This window comes from Anolis carolinensis, chromosome 4 (assembly GCF_035594765.1).
Source record: "Anolis carolinensis isolate JA03-04 chromosome 4, rAnoCar3.1.pri, whole genome shotgun sequence".
Lineage (NCBI taxonomy): Eukaryota > Metazoa > Chordata > Lepidosauria > Squamata > Dactyloidae > Anolis > Anolis carolinensis.
In genome coordinates this window covers 36185217-36199892 of record NC_085844.1, presented here as the reverse complement: position 1 = coordinate 36199892, position 14676 = coordinate 36185217, and the positions used below count along the sequence as shown (strand labels likewise).

General features: G+C 37.0%; 1 protein-coding gene across 2 annotated transcripts in view; it reads right to left on the bottom strand.

Annotated features, from left to right (window-relative positions):
• The window catches only part of pag1 (phosphoprotein membrane anchor with glycosphingolipid microdomains 1), a 136682-nt gene that overhangs the window by 40309 nt on the left and 81697 nt on the right, over positions 1-14676 (bottom strand). The window contains exon 1 of one of the 2 annotated variants that reach the window (XM_062980235.1): positions 7371-7945. The exons of the other annotated variant lie outside the window; for it this stretch is intronic. The gene's annotated coding sequence lies outside the window, so the exon portion shown is untranslated. Of the gene's footprint in view, positions 1-7370; positions 7946-14676 lie in introns of those variants that run through there. 2 annotated transcript variants of the gene reach the window in all.

Here is a 14676-nt window from a genome sequence, read left to right as displayed (position 1 = left end):
TTGCCAGTTGAAACTCGAACTACCCGAGACCTACTTGCCTTTTGGAAAGCCTGCAAAACCTTTCTCTTCCGACAAGCTTTCGATGGGTAAAAAACTCGGGGCTATGTCTGTTTTTATTGTTGTTTTTATTGTTGTTTTTATTGTTATTTTAAAGCTAATTGTATTGTTTTAATCTATTTCTGTAAACTGCTCCGAGCCAAACTGGGAGTAGCGGTATACAAGTCTAATAAATAAATAAATAAATAAATAAATAAATAAATAGTGTGACTTATTTTAAATGTAACCCAATGAATCCTTTTATTAAATAAAGAATATTAATATTTTGCTGCTATGACAGCCACATTGCATTGCAATGTCTATAAAAAGGGGAAAATGCAATAATCAAAGGAAGCAACTTTTCAATGTTTCCCAAATTTACATCTCTCTTTACACTACAAAAACAATTTCAAAACTCAGGATTCCTTTTTCTTAGGAATGCAACAGTTTGGAAGTGAATATAAAGAACTCTGAAGATTGAAAATCTATTTGAAGCTGGTTGAGTACAAATATCTGACAGTACATTATGCTGGGGTAATAGGAGTTAGTGGCTCCCAAGTCAGTGGACTGGTGAACAGGGCTGTGGAGTTGGGACATTAAATCTTGGATTCTAAATGTGACTTCTGTTTTTCTACTGACTGACTCCAACTCTGACCCTGACTGTGATGGATTTCCTTCCCTGGCTGTTTCCGCAGTTCCAACTCTTGGGCTCTTGTCACTCAGCCTGCTCTTTATCTCCACTTAATTCTTTCCTGGATTGGGTACTTGGGCCTCAGGATGACCCCATATATGGACCTGTGGATGAGTTGGGTCAGAGATCTCACTCTTTATATACAGTAACTTGATAGAAACAGCCAGAGACCATTTTAGAACAAATAAGTGGAATTCTATTATAACACAACTGAATAATACATTAACCCTTGAACTACTCAATCAATCACAGTTCCCTAATACCACAATCAACTCTTTCCTGTCTCTATACCATCTGTTCCCTTTCTCTGTGTCAGCTTTTTTCTTGTCTCTCTCAAGTTCAAACCCTATCTCTGTCGAATCAGAGCCCTATCTGGTCTCTCACAGCTATACTTTATTGTGCGTGTGTTTTTAACAATTCTATCCGACAGCCCACACATCACAACCTTCTCTGAGCCTTGATCAAGGTTTGCATTCTTTACACCAACTCCTTTAGAAATAATAACTTTATCTGAATCAGTAATAATAATGGCAGTCACAAATAACAAACAACCAACTTACAAATGACTTGAAGTTACAAACGCGAGCGAGACAACAGGAAGTGAGAGAAATCTACTCCTTGGAAGGGAAATTCACTCCTGAAAGAGTTATCATGGGGAAAATGTATCTCCACTAAAGCTTTATTACCAATTCTTGTTTCCACAACAAGCCATTTTTTTTCAAAATTCAATTATCACAGGGACAGAAAGTGGGGTGAAATCTTCCAAACAGGGGCACAGACAGCAAAATAAATACCACAAGGGTGTTAACCTTTTCCTATATTATCCAAAGCTAAGATAGATAGACAGTAACACAAGGAATGTCATCACCACCATGTGACTCATCAAGCCACATAAGCTTGATTGAACATAACAGTTATCTAATTAAAATATATGAATAACAAAACATTCCAAAATTCCAATGAAAATATGTAACAAACTGCATTTAATATTGTAAGATTTATTTTGAAGCTGAAGTCAAGTTAGTACATTTCTACTAACTCCTACTCCTCCCAAAACAGCTCCCAATTCTACAACTCTGACCCTACATTACAAATGAAGAATCCACTCCAGATTTAATCCAAGCTTTAAAGGACTTCTCTGGGTTACTGATATCTTTTCTTAAACCTTGCATAGCTGTTTTTGAGTCCCCCACTCACAAAGGAGTCACCTTTTTGAGAGGTCAAAAGTGAAATGTGGGCAATGAGGAGGAAGACCTAATGCAGTCAGCCAGGTGGCAACGTAAGGGAATCCCAAAGCAGTGTAAATGTGCAATAAACAAACAAATGAACACCAGAGGATGGTGCTGTACCTGGACACTGTCCAACAGTATTTGCAGTCAGACAAACCAACTGTATACCAGACATTTCCTTACATGATATCAGAAAAATTATTTGTGCTAGTCACCAAGAGAATTCTGGCCAAATTCTGTAGCTGTTAAATCTCAGCCAGATGGAAGGTAAGGCAGATGTCAACATACACCATTGCTATTTAGTAGTAAAAGCAAAAGCTATATCCTTAATTTCCACAGGAGTTCCAGCAAAATAAGTGTGCTTTTCATGGAGTGTTAGGAACCACAAATGGAATGAAATCTATTTAGTTCCTTTCTTATTAATTGAAATATGTCTCTCTTTTAAGTCACTCTTATTCTCTACCATTGCTGTTGCCCCTTTGAAGTGAAAAGTCTCGCATGATGATACAGACATTCCACTCACCCCAGAATGAGTCACAGACTTCAGGAATGCAAAGAATGCCCCGATGCTTCATCTCTTGAGATGTCATTTCAGCTAAAGCAAAAATGGCTCTTATTGATGTGTATGAATCAGAAGTCAGAGCCAGTGAGTGGCTTGCTGATAAAGAAGCAGAACCACTTCTTCTGTGTGTAAGGCTTGTTATTCACTTTTGACTCTTAGCAGTAGCATGAACCAAGATGGAGCACTGAGGAAGGACTATCAGTACCAAATTGAATATTACATTAAAAACACCATATTTAAGTTATATTCATATATAAACATGTGTGTATGTATATATCTCTTTACTTCCTGCAGTAGTAATTCAAATCTGCTTTCAACCTAAAATCTGTATGTGGTATAATTCAGTCCTATCTTCCAATGAGTTCCCCTTATACTTGATCCTCCAACTTTGAGCTTTTCCTTTCAAGAAACCTATGAAGAGTTTTAACTGGTAAAACTAGCCAGAATTTTGTCTTTATTGAGCATTCACAGTCTTCACTCTGCTGTGGTTTCCTCTAAAGAGCCTCTTTCCAAGCAAGTGTTTCCATACTTCATCAAACCTTGGGGTTCAGCAAATCTCATTGAAACTCTCCTGCAATGGTGCCATTTTCACTAAAGACTGAAATTTGGAGACTTGACATAATTATTAAATGTAGGACCCACTGTAAAATTACCGAAGAGCCAGCATGGTTTCAGTGGTTGAGGTGCTGGATTTGAACTCCAGAAGACCACAGTTTTATCCTCTACTTAGACATAGAAATCTATTTGCTGACTAAGAGTAAGTCAAAATGTCTCCGCTAAAGAGAAAGGCAATGGCAAACTTCCTCAGAGTAAACATTTTCATGAATATTCTGTGACAGGGTCACCATAAGTCTAAGGGAATCTGAAGGCTCACAACAACAAAAATATAAAACTAAATGTCATATAATCATAGAAAAGTAAATTTTCTATGAAATTACAAGAGCATCCAGTGAACCCCCTGCCATGTAGAAATACACAGTTAAAGCATTCTTAAAGCACTCGCAACAGAGGTTGCAAGTCTCTGTTTAAAAATGTCCAGAGAAGGACATTCCACCACACTTCAAGGAAGCATATGCCACTGTCAAACAGCTCTTGCCACGAGAAAGTTCTTCCTAATGTTTAGGTGGAATCCCTTCTTCTGTAGTTTAAACCCATTGCTCTGTATCCAAGCCTCTGGATCAGCAGAAATCAAGTTTGATTAATTTTCAATAAGGCATTCTTTCAAATATTTAAACAGGGCTATCATGTCATCTCTTAACTTTCACTTTTCCAAGTTAAATATACCCAGTTCTCTATGTTGTTCCTTGCAGGGCATAGTTTCCAGACTGTGCTTCTGTGTTAATTTTTACAACCTAATAGTTATAGAATAACTTCGTGTGAACATTTGAGAAATGTAACAATATGAATTGTACAATTTTATGCTACAGTGGAAGAAACAGCACCGAGTTCTGAACTTTATGAACTATGTGCAAGTTAATAGTGCAAGTGGTTTGTTTACCTCACAGTTATGGTCATGCCCTTTCAATGGGGAAGCAAAACATATGCTCTGACAAAAAAAGGGAACATGGAAGCTGATGACATGTGTTTCTTATTCTAAAATAATCCCAAAGTCATGCCTTTTGCACTCTTTGGAAGGATGTAAACCAGAAATGTTAGAAACAGATTTTTATTTTTCTGTAAGGTCAGAAAGCAAGATTAATCAAATTCTCTATAAAATGTAGCCAATGTAAACATTAGCAAGTTTATTTTTTATATAGAAATACACTGTATATACTCGAGTATAAGCCAACTCGAATATAAACTGAGGTATCTAATTTTTATCACAAAAAACTTGGAAAACTTATTGACTCGAGTATAAGATGAGATGGGAAATGCAGCAGCTACTGATAAATTTCAAAAATAAAAAATTCTGGTTATTCAAATACCCAATATGTTTAAAAAAATTGTATTGCCTACTAGGTCATGCTTAATTGCACCATTAACATTTTTAAAATATACAGTATATTTTCATATAACTGCTCTTGCAAAAGTTGGGTTAATTACAGTTGAACTTATGCAGAAATAAAGAACTGTATGATTTCTAGTCTTAACATTTTAAATTAAAGGATTGGCATCTCCATGGAAAGTGTTTGAAATATCTCCAAGCTCCAAAAATTGTTTTGATTATTTTCAGAGATAACTCTTCACGTTCATATCCTGCCAGGGAAACCTATATAGCATCTCAACAACCCATGTTTCCAAAGCTATTTCAGCATGTAAAAAGTAATATAAATCAGTGGAACACACTTGCACTTCCAGTTAATACATATAAAGAATCACAAAGAGGAAAGTGGTTTTGTAATCTGGGATAATCAGATGTGCAGTGACCCTTTGAAAGACTGCTGAGCTGAACTGTGGCAAGCGCCCAACTATTTCCAGCTCAAATGGATGTAGATTTTTGGGTCATTATTTCTTACAACACACACATTTTAAGAAAGAATGGAAGCAACCTAAATTAAATCTTTCTGAAATTCTGATTTCACCTATTATGTACATGCATTGCAATATGAGCCTCTAAGCAACTTAGATCCCTAGTTCGACTTAAAACACCCAAGTAGGATTAAACATTCATCAAGATCCTATAGATTAGCCTCTGCTGATGAAACGAGCTCTGTCAACAAATGCAGGAAAGGAGCAATTTGAACTTTCCACAAACATACGTTCAAACACATACATCATTTCTTTTGCTAGTGCGTTTCAAACTACTTTTTTTGTTTTTTAAAATTCAAACTATTGAGAGAAGGTTTATGAAGCTTCATGGTAGGAAGTGGGGAGTGCATATGAGAACATGCAAAGGGGGTGATTAGAGCAGGTTGAGTATCTGTAAAGGTATCCAGCTGAGAGGGGAAGGACAGAGCTCCCTCCCATTAGCCTTCAGTGAACCAAGGTAACAAAGAAGTCCATTTGGCATTACTCAGATGCTTTCCCTCCCATCTTACAGACCTCTCTCTCCATGGTTGGTGTCATCCCCCTGAAGGGTCACCATGTGTGACCGACACTCCCTGCACCCACTAAGACCCCATCTACACCGACCAATGTAATTCAAAGCCAGCTTCAAAGCCAGCTTCAAATTGCAGTGACCAAATTCTCACAAAGGTATTTAAAAGAAAGCTCTGTGACTTACAGTTCCAGGATTTTTTAGGTAAACCACTTTTTTCAATACCAATTTGAAACTGCATTAAATATCCACTTTCCAACAGGCTTTGTTATATTCTTTTGTAACCACTAAATTACCAATTAAGAGTCATTTTCAGTTTTTTTTAGACTTGAAACTGTTTAGCTAAAATAGAAAATTGATTTAATTAATACTATATAAAAATATAGAATGCGTCATAGAATTTTACTTATTTTGCGTTATGGACCTACTCTTCATGAATTGCTAAAAAAAATGTTTCAACACACACACACACATTGAATTTTGTGTCTGGCTAAGGGCCTGAGTATGACCACCATATTTGAAAGGGATATGTTCCCAGACTGTGTGTGGAGACATGAAGGACCTCTGACCTAATAATACCATTTGCTGCCAGTTGTGGATAAATGAAATAGCGCGTACCTGTCCCAAGAATGTGAGGGTCATTCTCTAAGCAGTCTGAAAGAGGCATTGGACTGATTTATTTTTTAAAAGGGACCCAAAAAATATTGTTCTTGCTTACCAACTTTGACAGTTAGAGGTAGTTCTTAAACACAGTATTCCTAGCTGATGTTGGCACAGTCCATTTTCAAACATGATAAGAAAGAACAGCAGTTGTCTCTCATTCAAAGCAGTGTGTTTTGGCACTTGGAACAGTTGTTTCCTTGGGATTACAATACAACAGGAAAACAGCCCCATAAGAATAAAACTTGTTAGTAGATCCACAGATGGCATAAGCAGGCTTCTCTGGAATGAAAGTCTCCAGGTGTTCAATTGGATGCCACTTTGATACTGCAGGCTGCTCATTCTCAACTTTCTTTTCTTCTTTCTGCAGTTCTGAACATAGTTTCCATAATTTAACATTCTTGGCTGGTTTCATTTCCTCTCAACTTTGGAAAAGTTAAGTCAGTATGAAGAACTAGCTCCTTCCAAGGTCAATTTTTGTTGACACTTCTCAATTGTCAGTTAATAATTCTCTTTTATTTATAATGGCTCCTGATCCCTGAATATTTTTCAGGGAATAGCAGCAGTAAAAAACTGCCACAAGTTTGGCTAACTCTCAAAGACAAGTGTATGCAAGTACATCTGTTTTTAACATTCATACTACTTTTAAAAAATAGAATTTGACAGAAGTTATCAAAGAATAAAGTAGGAAAAATAAGCAATCTGAATCAAATAAGACATTTGTAACATTTTGTACTCCATTGCTCAAAATGTCTTAAGAAATACGGTTCAATAATATTTGGGGAGTGGGATGCTGTCACTCTTACTTCATTGCATGGTGTGTAAGTGTTACTAGCTAGAGAACAAGACGAAAGGAACTAGATCTGGAAGTGTTTAGAGCAGGGTATAATCACAGCTAGAAGTTTAACATTAATGCATTCACATTAGCAAAACCCTCAGCCCACACTGCATATAAACATTAGCTGCTGGCTATAATGCAACAGCGAAAGAAGCCTAAATGGTCTTTTATTTCTCACAAAAGTTCTCTCATTAAATGTTGATCCCAGACACCATACGCATGGTGGGGAGGCACTCATGTTGAACTGGAACAGATCTACAGAGCCAAAATAAAAGGCTGAAAATGATGTAACATATAAATTTCTGTTTTTACACAATACTCCAAATATGGCCCATTAGTAATACTAACTAACCATTATAAAGAGCAACGAGAATTACCTTCAGTCTAAAAGGCTTCTGCATGCCATTCGGGGACAGTGCCCAAAAGGGTACACATACACAAAGGCATGCTACAAAGTCCTTCCTAGTGATCCATTTCTTGGAATTTCCAGATTCTTGCCGGGTCTGTTACTTTTTGAATCTGAATCTGTATGCGCGGCACAGATCCCTACCTTATTTGGCTGCCAAGCCTATTACAGTGAGCAAACAATGCCTTCTCTGTCAGAACAGAGAATGAATAGTATCACAAAGACGCTCCTCTCATGTACAGCTCTGGACTTTTTGCCTCCTCCCCTCCCCAAAGCAATCTAGGGTGAGAAAAAAGGGAAGGAAATTACTATTATATTTCACTGTGCCCTGTACCACCTTGCCAACCATCATTGTTAAAATGCTAACAAAGTGGGAAAGATGCTTTCTTTTCTTTTCACTTGCAATCTTATATTTAATGATGGAATGTGTCTGCTGGCTTTAAACTTTCATTCCAACTAACTGGATGTGCAAGCAAACATCTGGAATACCCATTATGGCTCTAGAAAATCTGCTTCAGCCTATCAAGAGCAAAACAAAAGAACAGGAAGAAAATCTCACAGAATGTGGCTAAATCTTTCTGCTGCTCTCTGTTCTGAAATGGATTTGATCTTTGAAAAGACACCAGAGCAAGAGTTTGAAGTGGGATTTGTGTGATGGAAGTGGATGAATAAATCTTTGGGTAATTGGGGGCTCACTTAGCACCTTAAAATCAAAGTGATTCATCTTACATTAAATGCAAATTATTCCAAGGATACAGAAACTTGCTATGCAATTAATATATTGGCTAATCTTCTATGCAGTAGATCACCTAACTGCATAAAAAATGTTCAGTGTGTGTGTGTCAATCATGGTAAGTCCTTCTTCCAATATTCATAACATCTCACTATAAAGAGAGTATTCTTCCATACAATGTTTGTGGTATTTCTTCTGACTAAAGGATACTCTGTACCAGAACGTTCCAAACATTTCATGTTAGTGATACATTTTTAGACATGCATAATTTTGCAACACAGTAATTTAGTTTTACTAGCAAACCAAAGGTTATTTATTTATTTATTTACCATATTTATATCCCACCTTTCTCAACCCCTGGGGGGACTCAAGGTGGCTTACAAATACATACATACATAAAGAAATACATAAATAAATTATGATAATAAATGTATGGGGACACAACATATTTCATGAAAACCCTTCATTTATTGCTTACCTCACATAGATTCAGAGGTTTCTCATTATGTTTGCATGACACACCTACACACTACAGTCGAAACACTAACGTGTCATGACACACAGTTTAAAAAGCTCTGATCTTTTCCTACAATATATGCTCTATATCTACGCAGGCTATGCAATTTCCATGGTGCCTGAAAGCACTTGTACTTGATTAAACCCATGCAGTTATTACTTGATTATCCCAGTGCAATCCCTTACATTTGCCAGAGGAAAAAAAAACCCTGCCTGAAGCTGATGGAAGGACCCACCAGATGCTACAGACAAACAGTGAGTGGCTCTTTGCCATCCTGTCCTACTTGAGCGTTTCCCAGGGGCCTTTGGCTGGCTATTGCTGAAGACAGAATGAGAGAGGAGATGGACCTTTGGCCAGACCCAGCAAGGCATTTCGCATGAAATCAGCCACAGCTCTTCCAAGCTCAGCTTCTGCCAATTCTCTAGCTTCTTCAAGCGGCCCTTAATTTCAAACAGATCAAAAGGCGTTTTATTTATGTCCCAGCTTTTCATGTACATTCATTTGGTAACAACTGTTCAGCGCCACAAAATGGACAGACACAACTTGAGAGTCAATGTGATTCCCAGAGGAGCAGTGTCAGTGTAGCAATTATGCCTGGCATGTTTATTAAATGGCAACTCATTTAATAATCTCAGTGGAGGGCCTTTGTCTCCCTCCAATGAATTCCTATCAGATCAAGCCTTATACATATGTACAAAGTGGAGCTAACAAGTTACAAACACCTAGCCTGCTGTCATTAACTACATTGTAATAGCTTAGATATAACCATGTTACAGTACTGCCATGTTTCAATTCCTTTTATCATTCAAAAAGTATGGCTAAACTTCAGAAAGTGGAAGTGATATTGTTGTATTTTTAAAACACATCTTTTAAAATAGCAATTCTATTTTTTTTTGTGAAAAATGGGAAAATTAAGAATAACTTTAAAAACTGCAGGTATAGCAGTAGCAACTATTGAGCAGCTGGGTTTATGGAGAGCAACATTAATTTTTTTCAAAATAAATCTCTCTTAATATATATTAATTTTATAAAACATTGAACAACAGTCTAGAACCAATAACAGAATATTTACTACATGCCCCACACTTTTCACTTCCTTTAAAAAGCCTAACTCACGTTATAAAAAAATGGACCCGGGGTGGAGGAGAATAATAACCAGAAGTACAGTACACGCAGATCTCAATACGGTATATTGAATTCTACTTGTACAATCCAATAAACGGTAAATGGAAATAACACTATAAGTCTTACGACCACTTTTAAAAATAGCAGTGCTACTTCTTTTCTAAGATCAAATCCCATCTGAGTAACATTGACTCTTTATATCCAAATACAGCTCAAGGGGGTGACATACAGGATCAAGGTGCTATTTGTGCATTGAACCCCTATGTAACAGGGAAATATTTAGCTCAATATACAATGCCTTGCACCTGAACTTTCCTCTCACTGATAATAGATTCCCAATGGGTGAAGTTTCATGAATTGCTAACATACACACAAAAGTTGGGGAAAGATTACGTTGTTATTGTTGTTGTCTGTCTTGAAGTCATTTCTGACTTCTGGCAACCCTATTGTGTGGGTTTTGTCCCAAGCTTTGTTTGGACAGCATTTGCCTTTGTCTTTCTCTGAGGCTGAGAAAGTATAATTTGCACAAAATCACCCAGTGGGTTTCAATGTATAAGCAGATATTTGAATCTTTGTCTTCAGCGATATAGTCCAATGCTCAAAATTTTGCACACTGGTACTATTATAGGCAACATTTTTTTCATAAATTAAATTGAATTGAAGATGCTGAATCTTTTTCCTTAAGTCCATAATTCTTCAAAGTTTGTAAGTCTTTAAATTACCTTTATCTTCTGTACATGGAATATCTATGTGTTAAATGAATCTTATGAACTGTACAACATGATCTGGCTGTCAATTTAATTGAATCTAGCTCTGTTGTGCTATTATGTAGCATAAGATAGAATTAGCACAGGCAAATCATTAGAAAAAGTCTTTTCAGAAATGAAATTGAAGTAAAATACATCTTAATGGATCCCAATTCTCTTGTGTTTCTAGAGGCCATTATTAATATACATTGACGTGTGTTTTTAATTATTAACAAGGCCATTATTAATGTATATAAAACTTCTGTAGACTTATAAAAATTCAATGTTTTATTATATTTCAGTGATTTAAAAGCAACTTGTAGTGTTTCAGTGGCTGACAAAACATAGAGAGAGCAAATTTTACACATAGAATTGACGCAATGATAGAAATATCCATGTATCCTCGGAATATATTTGACCACATGAAAATGTTGTGCTGCCTTCAATTATTTAGTGTTGTAAACCAATCCCTTCACATTGACTGCATATATTTATGATACCACTTTAGACTAACACCAAATGAAAATGGCTTAAATTCAAAACTCACTCAGCATGGCATAAATAATCACATGTGAACCTATGGTACATTAAATAGTATACCATCCCTGGCCTACTATAAATCCCCAAAGCCACTTGATAAAAGCACTCCATGCTTCAAGGTGAGCAGGTGGGACAGAAGGAGGTCTGGCTACTTTATAATAAATAACAACAACAACAACACACTGGGGGCACATTGGGCACACGGTGGTGATTGGCACATTGGGTGCCGTGCCAAAAGATGTCAGCCGGCATTTGGAAACAATAGACATTGACAAAATTATGATCTGCCAACTGCAAAAGGCCACCCTACTGGGATTTGCGCACATCATCCGAAAATACATCACACAGTCCTAGACACTTGGGAAGTATTCGACTTGTGATTTTGTGATACGAAATCCAGCATATCTATCTTCTTTGCTGTGTCATACAATAAAACAACAACAACAACAACAACAACAACTTTATTTTTATATCCCGCTCCCATCTCCCCAAGGGGACTGAGGGCGACTTACATGGGGACAAGCCCAACATCAACATACATTAAAACACAAATCACAATTTAAAACCAATATAAAACAATAAAAACAGTATAAAACAGCATAAAACAACATAGAACATATCAGATCCATAGAACCTGGGCATGGTACGGAATGTGTAGGGGTGAGCTTGTATGGACTCTGCGTGAGGCTTGAGGATAATAATATAGGGGCGATCAGGGAAGGCAGGGAAGTCTCATTAAAAGATTAAAATGGGGACATTGGGACATTGCTAAAGTGCAATAATTGTAACAAGTTAAGTATCTAACTGGAACTATTCATTTGAAGACACATCGAAACAGCCACATTTTAAGGTCCTTATGAAAGGTGGACAAGGAAGGTGCCAGTCTGATCTCCCTGGGGAGGGAGTTCCAGAGCTGAAGGGCCACCACCGAGAAGGCCCTCTCCCTCGTCCCCATCAACCACACCTGAGACGGAGGCAGGAGCAAGAGAAGGGCCTCCCCAGAAGATCTCAAGGCCTTTCCCCATAGCTGAAGTGCATCTGACTGCAAGGAAAACTGCCAGATGTATGTCCAATACTGCTTGCTCATCTTAAATACTGGTTACATCAATATCCAGGAGTGAGATATTACACCCATATTAAAGTCACTTTAGTGGTTGTCAATTAGTTTCTGGACAAAGTACAAAGTGTTGGTTTTGACATTTAAAGCCCTACATGATTTGGGGCCAGGTGACCTACAGGACCACCTTCTCCCACACAATCTTTCCCAAACACTCAGATCCTCTGGCAGATGCTTACTCTAACCAGCCAGAATCCAACCGGTGACTGCCACTCAGAGGATCTTTTTATCGGCCACCCTAAGACTATGGAATGACTTGCTGGAAGAGGTCCCACATCAGAATTCCAGCAGGCCTGCCCAGCTAATTTAAAACTGTGAATTTTAATCTACATTTTATTGGTACTGGTGTGAGTCTTTGTTATGTGTATTTCGATATATGCATTTTAATTGTGTTGTTTTGTCTGTTGGTTTTCACCATGTGGTACCCTAACTCAAGCCAAAGGAAAAGGTGCATAATAAATAAAATGTATTTATTAAAACACAAAGGTTTTGTGGCTTTACACAATTCGGGGACAGTTCTGTGGGCACAGTGTAGATTGGAAGGAAATGTAAACCCCACATTGCCCTAAAAAGCACCTATAAAACATGTAAGAGAGGATTCTGACTATAATCTGTGTATATTCTGGATAGCAAAGTACAAATCCATATATTTGCCATTTTATCAATTTCACTTTCTTACGTATTCATTCACTCTACTCTCTCTTGGTTTTGCATTAATAAGGAATTTATAACTCACTGTTCAATATATGTTTATATACGAATGTCTCAATCCTTGAACACACTCTGCTTCAATTTAAAAAAATGCTGAACTCACAGAGCTCAGGTGGTATTGTATTTCAACACTGATGTCAACTTTTGTGGAGAGGTGGCTGCCAAAGTCGCAGAAATGTTCAACATTTTCTAGAATTATACCATTAAGCTTTATTTCTGGCATCGCAGAAGGATTGGTTGATGTCTCCTCATAAAGCACTTTGGTTTTCTCAATATTAAGTGAGAAGTCAAGCTTTTTATATGGTTATGCAAAGGTGTTTAAAGTGTCTTGCTGGTTTTCCTCTGAATGAGCACAGGCTATATTATTATCAGCATACTGAAGTTCTATAACAGAAGTTTTTATGACCTTACTTTCAGCCTGCTGAGGTGAAAGAGCCTGCCATCAGTCTAATATGTTATTTCCACACTGGTGGGAAGCTTCCCATCAACAAGGTGTAGAATCATATCTATGAAGATGAAAAATAAGATTGTTGTATGCCAGCGAGACATGGACCGTCAACAAACATCACTATCAACTTCTGGAACAATTCCAGACTGGTGGACAAATGTCAAAATTCTGGAAGAAGCCAAGTGATTATTCTCAACCATCGACTTTCCTGGACTGGCCGCGTTGTCCACATGCCTGATCACCGTCTCCTAAAGCAGTTACTTTACTCTCAGCTCAATAATGAAAAAGAAGAATGTCAGGGGACAGCAAAAGAGTTTTAATGACAGGTTTAAAGCAAACCTTTAAAAACGTGGCATAAACACCAAGAACTGGGAAGCCCTGGTTCTCAAATGGAGGGTGAAAGAGAGAAAAGCTGGAGCAAATAAGGGAGAGATTTCACATAAATTTTAATTTTCCTTTTTGAAAAAGTTGAATAGGTGTTCATGGTACTTAGCCTTTGATACATGGGCAACCACTTTTTCCCAACCACAAATAGCTAATATACAATATATGTATCTCTGTGTGTATATAAACCAGAAACATTATACAGCTAAAAGTAGAATAAATATTCATGATTTCTAGTAAGCATGTCAAGATGCTGGACACCTTCTTCCATCAGTCACATCATTTCAAGTGTAGTATTTTGTGCCTTACTTAAGAAGATGAAGGGACCAGCATCTTTGGAGGTCTTTCATGCTGTCATTCTTGTTCCTTAATTAGATTTCCAATCAGGTTCTTTCTCCCACACTTGTGACTTTCAAATACATTTAAGTTAATCTAGCTAGGAAAATGTAAAAGCCAATCATTTTACCATGTTGTCATGACTGAGTAATAAGAAGTCCCCAGACATGGTTTGAATTATGCAGAATATTTCGTTAGCTAAATCAAATTTCTAAGCTCTCAAAACACAAGGGAACAGTAATAAAAATGCTTTTCTGACATGCCAAATCTGATTAAAAGGCATGTCAAATAATATGCTAAGTCACTGGATGTCGATATAATGGAGGACTTTGGAAATTAAATATTCATGAAGTTAAAAGTATGCCCATCCACCAGAAAAGCATCAATATGATATAAATGTGCAATGCTAGATAATTCTTTCCAATATTTTCACTGTGAGAGAAAATAATGGCACATTTATGCAATTCTTAAGGATAACATAAGGAGAAGTAGTTAAAATGTATAAAGAAATAAAAAAAATTGTTTGCTGGTATGATTTTGGACAAGCTATTTTTATTTTATAGGCATGCAGCATTTATATCACAAATGAATGCTGTATATTGGATTTTGACATATTTGGA